Here is a 13,752-nt window from a genome sequence, read left to right as displayed (position 1 = left end):
TATACAGTGGGCTATACAGTGGGTTATTCAGTGGGCTATACAGTGGGCTATACAGTGGGCTATACAGTGGCTGCTTAACAGTGGGCTATACAGTGGGCTATTCAGTGGCTGCTTAACAGTGGCTGCTTAACAGTGGGCTATAAAGTGGGCTATTCAGTGGGCTATACAGTGGGCTATACAGTGGCATTGCTACTGGGCTATACAGTGGGCTATACAGTGGCATTGCTACTGGGCTATACAGTGGGCTATACAGTGGCTGCTTAACAGTGGGCTATACAGTGGGCTATAAAGGACTCTGTAGAGGTCAAATCTCCCTTCTAACATCAGAGCAGAAGGCCATTAGATCAGACTCTACCAGACTCTACCAATCTCTACCAGACTCTACCAGTCTGTACCAGACTTTTCTAGACTCTTCTAGACTCTACTAGACTCTACCAGTCTCTACCAGTCTCTACCAGTCTCTACCAGACTCTACCAGTCCCTTCAGAGACTTAAATGTGTAATCTGTGATATTAATGATATACCCATAGATGTCTTTGTAAACAAACTATGTATGGCTTCAAAATATGTTGATCTCCTGGCCTGTCAATTCTAACATCCATAACTCAATCTACGAATTTGAGAGTAATTCCCCAACCCCCAAACTCTCAACTTAATGTGAAACCAAGTGTTTAGTTGAAAACGATACCCCAAAGTGTGTCATTAATGCCCCTGATAACAGTGTCTACTGTAAAGAGCAAAGCACCGAGGTAAACACATTATATAAACCTCTCCTCTCCTCTGGCTAGCTGACTGCCATGCCTTTGTATGGCTCCTTCCAACTATGACATCACTGTAGCTAGCCAGAGGGGCTGACGTCACCCCTCCCTCTCACGTAATGTGAATGAGGTAACTATAGTGGGAGCCATGCCGGTGGTGAGATCATATGGCAGTCCTCACGTGTGGGACACTATAAAACAGGCATGACATCAGCGAACGGAGAGACAGACGGAGGGAGAAGAGGGGAGAGAGAGAGGCGGGAGAGAGAGAGACAGAAAGAGAGCAGGTCCGTGCTATGGGGATAACGTCATGGGGGTTTTGGGGGAAGTGCCACGAGGTACATCAAGAAGTACAGAACATCCAAATTACACCGACCAGGACGTTATGCAAGCCAAAGAAAAAATCCAACACTAGAAGGGGGTGTGTGTGTGTGTGTGTGTGTGTGTGTGTGTGTGTGTGTGTGTGTGTGTGTGTGTGTGTGTGTGTGTGTGTGTGTGTGTGTGTGTGTGTGTGTGTGTGTGTGTGTGGAGGTATGCCGTGACGCTGTGCTGGTTGCTAAGCGAAGCAGGGATGTGGGTGGAAGGATTTCCTGTCGACAGGAACGTTTGTTTATCCGGGAAGCACCATGCCGAGGGAAAGTGTGTGTATGTGTTCTTTGCATGTGTGTGTGTGTTCACCACCAAGCAACACACACACACACAGAACACAACACACACTTCCCCTCCCTGCATAAACAAACGTTCCTGTCAACAGGAATTCCTTCCACCTTCCACCCACGTCCCTGCTCCGCTTAGCAACCAGCGCAGCACCGCGGCATACCTCCACCATGCACGCACACACACACACACACACACACACACACACACACAAACCCACCCACACACAAACCCACACAGACACACACACACACACACAAACCCACACAGACACAAACCCACACAGACACACACACACACACACACCCACACAGACACACCCACACACACACATAATATTCAGTCCAAAACACACTCCTTTGGACTGAACCCTTTACTATTCTACCATAAACTAGTTCCGGAACTCCAATTTGAGCAGCAGCAGCTGAAAAATGAGCTCCTACAAATATTGAAATTTACATGGTTTTTAGAGTGAAGTACATCGGAAAAAAGCAAAAGAAAACTGCAAGACTGAATAGGAGAAAAAACAAGCAACAAACAAAGAAGATAGGCTTTTGAAAAATAACTATTTTTCATAAAATTGTAGTTATCTTAGCAAGCTGAATTGTTTACCAGTTGCTAAGCAGTTGCTAGGGACTCTTTTGGAAGAAGCTAGCTAGCTAACGAAGAACAACAAAGAATATCTAGTTAACAGAAGAAAAGAAAGAGAAAATCAGGACAGAAGAAAAAAGATATCAAAGTGAAACAGTTCTCTAAAGACACAGGAGACAATAATACAAGAAACAACACTTCTGTAGCTTGTCAACTATGTGTCTGTCTATCCCTGTTCTCTCCTCTCTGCACAGGCCATACAAACGCTTCACACCGCGTGGCCGCTGCCACTCTAACCTGGTGGTCCCAGCGCGCACAACCCACGTGGAGTTCCAGGTCTCCGGCAGCCTCTGGAACTGCCGGTCTGCAGCCAACAAGGCTGAGTTCATCTCAGCCTATGCTACCCTCCAGTCCCTAGACTTCCTGGCGCTGACGGAAACATGGATTACCACAGATAACACTGCTACTCCTACTGCTCTCTCTTCGTCTGCCCACGTGTTCTCGCATACCCCTAGAGCATCGAGCCAGCGGGGTGGTGGCACTGGAATCCTCATCTCTCCCAAGTGGACATTCTCTCTTTCTCCCCTGACCCATCTGTCTATCTCCTCATTTGAATTCCATGCTGTCACAGTTACCAGCCCTTTCAAGCTTAACATCCTTATCATTTATCGCCCTCCAGGTTCCCTTGGAGAGTTCATCAATGAGCTTGACGCCTTGATAAGTTCCTTTCCTGAGGATGGCTCACCTCTCACAGTTCTGGGTGACTTTAACCTCCCCACGTCTACCTTTGACTCATTCCTCTCTGCCTCCTTCTTTCCACTCCTCTCCTCTTTTGACCTCACCCTCTCACCTTCCCCCCCTACTCACAAGGCAGGCAATACGCTTGACCTCATCTTTACTAGATGCTGTTCTTCCACTAATCTCATTGCAACTCCCCTCCAAATCTCCGACCACTACCTTGTATCCTTTTCCCTCTTGCTCTCATCCAACACTTCTCACTCTGCCCCTACTCGGATGGTATTGCGCCGTCCCAACCTTCGCTCTCTCTCTCCCGCTACTCTCTCCTCTTCTATCCTATCATCTCTTCCCTCTGCTCAAACCTTCTCCAACCTATCTCCTGATTCTGCCTCCTCAACCCTCCTCTCCTCCCTTTCTGCATCCTTTGATTTTCTCTGTCCCCTATCCTCCAGGCCGGCTCGGTCCTCCCCTCCTGCTCCGTGGCTCGACGACTCACTACGAGCTCACAGAACAAGGCTCCGGGCAGCCGAGCGGAAATGGAGGAAAACTCGCCTCCCCTGCGGACCTGGCATCCTTTCACTCACTCCTCTCTACATTCTCCTCTTCTGTCTCTGCTGCTAAAGCCACTTTCTACCACTCTAAATTCCAAGCATCTGCCTCTAACCCTAGGAAGCTCTTCGCTACCTTCTCCTCCCTCCTGAATCCTCCTCCCCCTCCCCCCCTCCTCCCTCTCTGCGGATGACTTCGTCAACCATTTTGAAAAGAAGGTTGACGATATCCGATCCTCGTTTGCTAAGTCAAACGACACCGCTGGTCCTGCTCACACTGCCCTACCCTGTGATTTGACCTCTTTCTCCCCTCTCTCTCCAGATGAAATATCGCGTCTTGTGACGGCCGGCCGCCCAACAACCTGCCCACTTGACCCTATCCCCTCCTCTCTTCTCCAGACCATTTCCGGAGACCTTCTCCCCTTCCTCACCTCGCTCATCAACTCATCCTTGACCGCTGGCTACGTCCCTTCCGTCTTCAAGAGAGCGAGAGTTGCACCCCTTCTGAAAAAACCTACACTCGATCCCTCCGATGTCAACAACTACAGACCAGTATCCCTTCTTTCTTTTCTCTCCAAAACTCTTGAACGTGCCGTCCTTGGCCAGCTCTCCTGCTATCTCTCTCAGAATGACCTTCTTGATCCTAATCAGTCAGGTTTCAAGACTGGGCATTCAACTGAGACTGCTCTTCTCTGTGTCACGGAGGCTCTCCGCACTGCTAAAGCTAACTCTCTCTCCTCTGCTCTCATCCTTCTAGACCTATCTGCTGCCTTTGATACTGTGAACCATCAGATCCTCCTCTCCACCCTCTCCGAGTTGGGCATCTCCGGCGCGGCCCACGCTTGGATTGCGTCCTACCTGACAGGTCGCTCCTACCAGGTGGCGTGGCGAGAATCTGTCTCCGCACCATGCGCTCTCACCACTGGTGTCCCCCAGGGCTCTGTTCTAGGCCCTCTCCTATTCTCGCTATACACCAAGTCACTTGGCTCTGTCATATCCTCACATGGTCTCTCCTATCATTGCTATGCAGACGACACACAATTAATCTTCTCCTTTCCCCCTTCTGATAACCAGGCGGCGAATCGCATCTCTGCATGTCTGTCAGACATATCAGTGTGGATGACGGATCACCAGCTCAAGCTGAACCTCGGCAAGACGGAGCTGCTCTTCCTCCCGGGGAAGGACTGCCCGTTCCATGATCTCGCCATCACGGTTGACAACTCCCTTGTGTCCTCCTCCCAGAGTGCTAAGAACCTTGGCGTGATCCTGGACAACACCCTGTCGTTCTCCACTAACATCAAGGCGGTGACCCGATCCTGTAGGTTCATGCTCTACAACATTCGCAGAGTACGACCCTGCCTCACACAGGAAGCGGCGCAGGTCCTAATCCAGGCACTTGTCATCTCCCGTCTGGATTACTGCAACTCGCTGTTGGCTGGGCTCCCTGCCTGTGCCATTAAACCCCTACAACTCATCCAGAACGCCGCAGCCCGTCTGGTGTTCAACCTTCCCAAGTTCTCTCACGTCACCCCGCTCCTCCGCTCTCTCCACTGGCTTCCAGTTGAAGCTCGCATCCGCTACAAGACCATGGTGATTGCCTACGGAGCTGTGAAGGGAACGGCACCTCCATACCTTCAGGCTCTGATCAGGCCCTACACCCAAACAAGGGCACTGCGTTCATCCACCACTGGCCTGCTGGCCCCCCTACCTCTGAGGAAGCACAGTTCCCGCTCAGCCCAGTCAAAACTGTTCGCTGCTCTGGCACCCCAATGGTGGAACAAGCTCCCTCACGACGCCAGGACAGCGGAGTCAATCACCACCTTCCGGAGACACCTGAAACCCCACCTCTTTAAGGAATACCTAGGATAGGATAAAGTAATCCTTCTAACCCCCCCCCTTAAAAGATTTAGATGCACTATTGTAAAGTGGTTGTTCCACTGGATATCATAAGGTGAATGCACCATTTTGTAAGTCGCTCTGGATAAGAGCGTCTGCTAAATGACTTAAATGTAAATGTAATAAACTGCTCACCTTTAAGAAGCCAAAGCTTTTCAACAAGAGTCTTTTCCCTCTTTTACTGTGTCATTAAAAGCTAAGCAGACACACCCACCACACTGCCAGCTAGGCTTTCAAATCTATCAGCAACCAACAGCAATGACAGCAACTCCCTGAAAGACTACAATGTTGTTCATTTATATGCTCTATTGTGACCTAAGCTGGTGGCTTTATAGACCGTGAGCTAGCGAGAGCATACATACACACACAACACACACACACACACACACACACACACACACACACACACACACACACACACACACACACTGGTGCTTTTTAACTGGCGTGAGCGGGGCCAATTGAGCCGGGCTCGCGGTACTGTGGGCAATGACTCCATTTGGGCACAGTAAGGTGGCTAGTCAATGACAATTAGGAAGGAGGAGGGAGGAGGGGGAGTAAGGCGGGAGGAGGGGGAGGTGGAGGGAGGAGGGAGGGTGGAGGAAGGAGGGAGGAAGGAAGGGGGAGAGAGGAGGGTTATGTGAATTAGCTCGAAGAGTTAAATATTGCCTTTTTCAGTGCTGACCTCTTGTGTAAAATCTAAAGTCGCTATTGACCCTTTTGGTTTAAGATGGTCTCTATGACATTGACTTGCCCTTCACTCTCATGTCCAGACTACAGAGGACTGGATATGTCAATATGGACAAAAGCAGACGACTGCTGGAAACCATAGAGGACCGATATTAGCTGTGCATTATCTGTCTATGCTAGATCAAGACAATCACATGTTTTATCTGGGATAAATGAAGGTTTCATTAAAATAAAAAGGACATGTCACACTTTTGCATCAATAGTATATTGATGTTGGTGGTGTGTCAGTTACAGGTGTCACGGTCCTGAGTTCCTCCATAGAGGGGTTCATAGGAAGACGTGAGGGTGACATCCTGAGTCAACACAGCCACGGCGGGTAATATCTGAATGAACGATGCTATGGGGCGGGTGAATTATGAATGAACTACCACACTGAAAGCTCCTGATAAGATCGTCACAGGTTCTCTCTCTCGCTCTCTCTCTCGCTCAAACACATAGGGACATGGAGATATAAAAATAGCTGAGCCAATCACGCACACAGACCACAGACATGAAGACAGAAATGGAAATAGATACACTATCTGACAAGTGAACATTCCCTGCACTGCCGTGCATATACATTTATACACACACAGACAGATACATAGATAGAGATTTAATAACACACAGACAGATAAAAATGTAGAGATTTAATAACACACAGACAGATAAAAATGTAGAGATTTAATAACACACAGACAGATAAAAATGTAGAGATTTAATAACACACAGACAGATAAAAATGTAGAGATTTAATAACACACAGACAGATAAAAATGTAGAGATTTAATAACACACAGACAGATACATATATACAAATTTAATAACACACATTAATAGATAGAGGTTAAATAACACACACACACAGACAGAGATGTAACACACACAGACAGAGATGTAACACACACAGACAGAGGTGTAACACACACAGACAGAGATGTAACACACACAGAGACAGAAATGTAACACACACACAGATAGAGATGTAACACACACAGACAGAGATGTAACACACACAGAGACAGAAATGTAACACACACAGACAGAGATGTAACACACACAGACAGAGATGTAACACACACAGAGACAGAAATGTAACACACACACAGATAGAGATGTAACACACACAGATATAAATGTAACACACACAGATATAAATCTAACACACACAGATAGAGATGTAACACACACAGATAGAGATGTAACACACAGATAGAGATGTAACACACACAGTGACAGAAATGTAACACACACAGATAGAGATGTTACACACAGACAGAGATGTAACACACAGATAGAGATGTAACACACAGATAGAGATGTAACACACAGATAGAGATGTAACACACACAGAGACAGAATTGTAACACACACAGATAGAGATGTAACACACAGAGACAGAGATGTTATACACAGGTGGAGATGTAACACACACAGATAGAGATGTAACACACACAGATAGAGATGTAACACATACAGATAGAGATGTAACACACAGAGACAGAGATGTTACACACAGGTGGAGATGTAACACACACAGATAGAGATGTAACACACAGATAGAGATGTAACACACAGATAGAGATGTAACACACACAGAGACAGAATTGTAACACACAGATAGAGATGTAACACACACAAAGACAGAATTGTAACACACAGATAGAGATGTAACACACACAGATAGAGATGTAACACACAGACAGAAATGTAACACACACAGATAGAGATGTAACACACAGATGGAGATGTAACACACACAGATGGAGATGTAACACACACAGAGACAGAATTGTAACACACAGATAGAGATGTAACACACACACATAGAGATGTAACACAAAGATAGAGATGTGTACACAGATAGAGATGTGTTCACAGATAGAGATGTAACACACAGATAGAGATGTGTACACAGATAGAGATGTGTACACAGATAGAGATGTAACACACACAGATAGAGATGTAACACACAGATAGAGATGTAACACACAGATAGAGATGTGTACACAGATAGAGATGTAACACACAGATAGAGATGTGTACACAGAGAGATGTAACACACACACCCTACAATAATAGAAAAACAAACACTGTTGCAATCAAATCAAATGTATCTGACACGGGCGCTGAATACAACAGGTGTAGACCTTACCGTGAAATGCTTACTGACAGAGATGTAACACACACACACAGAGACAGAGACTTACCGTGAAATGCTAACATGCTTACTTACAGAGATGTTCAATGGCGAAAACACACACATGACACGCACCCGATAATTACAGACTCGTTCACTCTCACGAAACACACACACACAGATGTACAGCTGGCAGGAGATTGTGTGTGTTAGCGTGTGTGAGCAGTGTGTGTGTTAGCATATGTGAGCAGTGTGTGTGTGTTAGCGTGTGTGTGTGTGTGTGTGTGTGTGTGTGTGTGTGTGTGTGTGTGTGTTAGCGTGTGTGAGCAGTGTGTGTGTGTTAGCGTACGTGAGCAGTGTGCTTGTGTGAGCAGTGTGTGTGTGTGTGTTAGCGTGTGTGAGCGGTGTGTGTGTGTGTTAGCGTGTGTGAGCAGTGTGTGTATGTGTTAGCGTGTGTGAGCAGTGTGTGTGTGTGTGTGTGTGTGTGTGTGTGTTAGCGTGTGTGAGCAGTGTGTATGTGTGTGTGTGTGCTAGTGCTCAGCCTTACCCACTATTTCCACTGTTGCTGTGCGTCTGAACAGATCTGACTCTCTCAACCTGTTTGTCACAAACAAACACACACACTCAGACACACACACACACATGCACCCACACACACACACACATGCACTCACACACACACTCAGGCATGCACACACACACACACTCACACACACAGTGGTGGAAAAAGTACTCAACTGTCAAACTTGAGTAAAGTAAAGATATCTTAATAGAAAATGACTCAAGTAAAAGTGAGTCACCCAGTAAAATTATACTTCAGTAAAACTCTAAAAGTATTTGGTTTTAAATATACTTCAGTATATCATTTCAAATTTCTAATATTAAAGTTATTCAGGATTGATGGGTCCCCTGCGGGACGGTTGAGCTAACGTAGGCTAATGCAATTAGCATGAGGTTGTAAGTAACAAGAGAATGTGTTATTTACATAGACATAGCTGATATTGTCAGAAAGCTTACATTTTTGTAAAATCTAACTGCACTGTGCAATTTACTGTAGCTATTACAGTGAAAGAATACCATGCTATTGTTAGAGGAGAGTGCACAGTTTTGAACATGAAAAGTTATTAAAAAACAAATTAGGCACATTTGGGCCTACTTGATACCAAATTTTGAACATAAATACAATGGTTCATTGGATCAGTCTAAAACTTTGCACATACACTGCTGCCATCTAGTGGGCAAAATCTAAGTTGCACCTGGGCTGGAATAATACATTATTGCCTTTCCCTTGCATTTCAAAGTTGATGGTAAAGAAAAATACAAATGAACGGGTCGTTTTTTTTCTTTGTATTATCTTTTACCAGATCTAACGTGTTATATTGTCCTACATTCCTTTCACATTTCCACAAACTTCAAAGTGTTTCCTTTCAGCTGGTACCAAGAAAATGCATATCCTTGCTTCAAGTCCTGAACTACAGGCAGTTAGATTTGGGTATGTCATTTTAGGCGAAAATTGAAAAAAAGTGTCCGATCAAACCAGATGGCACCATTTTCTTGGTTTTTATTTATGGAAAGCCAGGGGCACACTCCAAATGACTCTCCTCTCTCTATCCTTGGACACATTGTACTGTGTAATAACAACCTAAACCTCTCCCTCTCTCTTCCTCTCTCTCTCTCTCTCTCTCTCTTCCTCTCTCTCTCCCTCTCTCTTTCTCTCGCTCTCTCTCTCTCTCTCTCTCTCTCTCTCTTCCTCTCTCTTTCTCTCTTTCTTTCCCTCTCTCTCCCTCTCTCTTTCTCTCTCTCTCTTCCTCTCTCTTTCTCTCTTTCTTTCTCTCTCTCTCCCTCTCTCTTCCTCTCTCTCTCTCCCTCTCTCTTTCTCTCTCTCTCTCTCTCCCTCTCTCTTCTCTCTCTATCCTTGGACATATTGTACTGTATATTAACAACCCAAACCTCTCTCTCTCTTCCTCTCTTCCTCTCCCTCCCTCTCTCCTCTCTCTCTCCCTCTATCTCTCCTCTCCTCTTTCTTTCTTTTTCTTTCTTTCTTTCTTTCTTTCTTTCTTTCTTTCTTTCTTTCTTTCTTTCTTTCTTTCTTTCTTTCTTTCTTTCTTTCTTTCTTTCTTTCTCTCTCTCTCTCTCTCTCTCTCTCTCTTCCTCTCTCTCTCTTCCTCTCTCTTACTCTCTCTCTTTCTCTCTCTCTCTCCCTCTCTCTCTCTCCCCCTTTCTCTCTCTCTCCCTATCCCTCTCCCTCTCTCTTCCTCTCTCTGCCTCTCTCTCTCTCTCTTTCTCCCTTTCTTCCTCTCTCTTCTGCTTTCTCTCTCTTTCTCGCTCTCTCTCTCTGTCTTCCTCTCTCTATCGTCCTCTCTCAACTCAAGTAATTCAAAGGGCTTTATTGGTGTTGGAAACATATGTTTACATTTGCAAAGCAAGTGAAATAATCAATAAAAAATGGACAGGAAATAATACATAGTTTCAAAGGAATAGACACATTTCAAATGTCTCTCTCTCTCTCTCTGTCTCTCTCTCTCTCTCTCTCTCTCTCTCTCTCTCTCTCTCTCTCTCTCTCTCTCTCTCTCTCTCTCTCTCTCTCTCTCTCTCTCTCTCTCTCTCTCTCTCTCTCTCTCTCTCTCTCAAATTCAGATTGCTTTATTGGTGTGAAATACAATTTGTAGATATTGCCAAAGCAGCATATACGTATAGAATTTCAGTAAATACAGTACAATGCAAAGAGGATAATGAGATCCCGTTTATTTCAGTAGTAATATTAATAGTCCATATAATCATGTGTACAGGTACTGTACTACTGCTGTTGTATTGGGGAATCTTTGGTTGATAAATACTATAAAAGATTTTAAAAAGACAAAATGGATGATGGTTACATTGTGTATTACTGTCAGATAAATACAATGTAAATACTACAGGGAAGTAATGGTCATGGGATGTCCCTCAGGCTATGGGAATCATGTACCTATCTGGCACTAATATTACTGGTTTCTCCCTCACCCAGAATATGTCATTAGTAAATGCACAGAAGTTTGGAATTGACTGAGATATTTTCTGTCTCTCTCTCTCTCTATCTCTTGCTCTCTCTCTCTTTTTTTAATTTTTTTATTTCACCTTTATTTAACCAGGTAAGCTAGTTGAGAACAAGTTCTCATTTACAACTGTGACATGGCCAAGATAAAGCAAAGCAGTGCGACACAAACAACACTCTCTCGCTCTCTCTCTCCATCTCTCTCTCTCTCGCTCTCACTCTCTCCATCTCTCCCTCCCTTGATCACTCTCTCTCTCTCTCGTTCTCTCTCTCTCTTGCTCTCTCTCTCTCTCTCTCTCGTTCTCTCTCTCTCTTGCTCTCTCTCTCTCTCACTCTCTCCCTCTCTCCCTGCCTTGATCTCTACTTCTAACATGAGTCATCTTCAGCGTGGACGGGATCACCCTGTTCCCTTAGAAGTGTACACTTCTCTGAACCCTTTCATTCCAGTCAACAACTGTCAAGATAGATTTCCATGTACCCCTTTCCTGCAGTCAAATGACCTAGTGGCCTCATGGGTGGAATGTTATTCATATTTTGCATAATTAATTTTTTTAAACCCTGAAAATCCTGTGTTTCTATGTCAAATGGTTTTGTTATATTTCAGTCTTCTGTGATGTATAAAAGTGTAATATTGGGATTATAAACTCAAAATGTAATACAAATTAACTCTATATCTGACAGGTGTTTCTTTTTCTGAAGCCCATAACCATGTGTGTGAGGTGTATACTTTTGTTTTAAAGTAGATTTGTTTTAGACTACCAAGAAACACTCTGTGTGAGCCTGACTTATCCCACTGCAGTAAAAGGTTAACCCTCCCTTCAAAACAGCCACATAACACTCTCTCTCTGTCTGTCTCACAGAAAAACACACAGAAAAAAACACACACACTCACACACACTCCGTTTATTTTCCTCTCTCTACTTAGAAGTGAAGCGATGCAGCACATGTCAACACTCAACCTCTTCTGGAAGCTAAAAGATCTCTTTCCACACACAGACACACATCCCTCCCCATCTCACCACATCCAGCTATTGAAAAGAGACATAAAGTCACCTTAGAAATCTTCTGTTGTGCAGACGAGCCCCTTCCTTTCCTCCTCTCCTCTCCGATAGTTCTCCCTCTCCTCTCCTCTCCTCTCCTCTCCTGGTCTATAATGTCAGTTCCCGCCGATGATCCTGAGCCCCTCCATTTCCTCCCCAGCTCCCTGTTTCTGGTACTGAGCAGCACAGGCAACTGACTGCGTTCCTGTAGTCTCTCTCTCTTCCCCTTCTCTCTCTCTCTCTCTCTCTCTCTCTCTCTCTCTCTCTCTCTGAGCAGGCTCCCTCTCTCTCTCTGAGCAGGGCTGTGTGTTACACAGCTCAGCCAGTCAGCCTGCCTGGCCTGCCCCACCACCACAGGAGTCCCAGCCTCCTCCAGGGTCCTAGTGCTAGTGATTTTCTTTGAAAGAATGCCATTGTCTCTGAGCGGAGCCCTCCCTGCCTCCCTCCTCCTCCCCTCTCCCCTACCTCAGAGCGTCAGCAGGTTGCCAGGACAACGAGGGCCGGCCTAGAGGGAGCCGATCAGATCATGCTGTCCAGAGGCTCCAGTAGGCTAACTGGCTGACTGACTGACCGACTGACTTGCTGTCTGACTGGCTGACTGTCTGACTAGCTGGCTGGCTGGCTGGGTAACTCACTGACTGCCTGACTGGCTGGCTGGCTGTCTGATTAGCTGACTGGCTGGCTGGCTGACTCACTAGCTGGCTGACTGACTAGCTGGCTGGCTGGGTGGGTAACGGCTGGCTGACTGCCTGACTGTCTGACTAGCTGACTGGCTGGGTAACTGACTGACTGCCTGACTGTCTGACTAGTTGGCTGACTGTCTGACTGCCTGACTGGCTGACTTGCTGGCTGGCTGGCTGGCTGGCTGACTGTCTGACTGTCTGACTAGCTGGCTGGCTCACTGACTAGCTGGCTGGCTGGGTAACTGACTGACTGCCTGACTGTCAGACTGTCAGACTAGCTGGCTGGCTGGCTGACTGGCTGACTGACTGACTGGCTGACTGTCTGATTAGCTGACTGGCTGGCTGGCTGACTCACTGGCTGGCTGACTGACTAGCTGGCTGGGTGGGTAACTGGCTGGCTGACTGACTGACTCCCTGGCTGGCTGACTGACTGACTAGCTGGCTTGCTGGGTGACTGACTGACTGTCTGACTTGCTGGCTGGCTGGCTAGCTGAATGTCTGACTGTTTAACTAGCTGACTGGTTGACTGACTGACTTGCTGGCTGGCTGACTGACTGACTGACTAGCTGTCTGTCTGGCTAGCTCACTGACTGACTGGCTGACTGATTAGCTGTCTGTCTGACTGACTGGTTGGCTGACTGACATCCTGACTGACTGGTTGGCTGGCTGGCTGGCTGGCTGGCTAGCTGACTGACTGACTGACTGACTGACTGGCTGACTGTCTGACTGTCTGACTGTCTGATTAGCTGATTAGCTGACTGGCTGGCTGACTCGCTGGCTGGCTGACTGACTAGCTGGCTGGCTGTCTGACTGACTGGCTGACTGCTGCCTGACTGTCTGACTAGCTGACTGGCTGGCTGGCTGACTGGCAGACTGGCTGGCTGGCTAGCAGAATGTCTGACTGTCTAACTAGCTGACTGGCTGGCTGGCTGACTCGCTGG

At 46.4% G+C, this 13,752-nt stretch overlaps 1 protein-coding gene across 2 annotated transcripts in view; it reads right to left on the bottom strand.

Annotated features, from left to right (window-relative positions):
- Positions 1 to 12,350, bottom strand: part of LOC106608229 (forkhead box protein N3) — an 89,818-nt gene extending 77,468 nt beyond the window's left edge. For both annotated transcript variants that reach the window (XR_006770342.1, XM_045721092.1), the window contains exon 1: positions 12,142 to 12,350. The gene's annotated coding sequence lies outside the window, so the exon portion shown is untranslated. The remainder of the gene's footprint in view (positions 1 to 12,141) is intronic.
- Between the last annotated feature and the right edge of the window lie 1,402 nt (positions 12,351 to 13,752).

The sequence above is a fragment of the Salmo salar genome, chromosome ssa06 (genome assembly GCF_905237065.1).
Source record: "Salmo salar chromosome ssa06, Ssal_v3.1, whole genome shotgun sequence".
Lineage (NCBI taxonomy): Eukaryota > Metazoa > Chordata > Actinopteri > Salmoniformes > Salmonidae > Salmo > Salmo salar.
The sequence above is the reverse complement of the archived record's forward strand: the minus strand, read 5'-3'. Positions and strand labels throughout refer to the sequence as shown.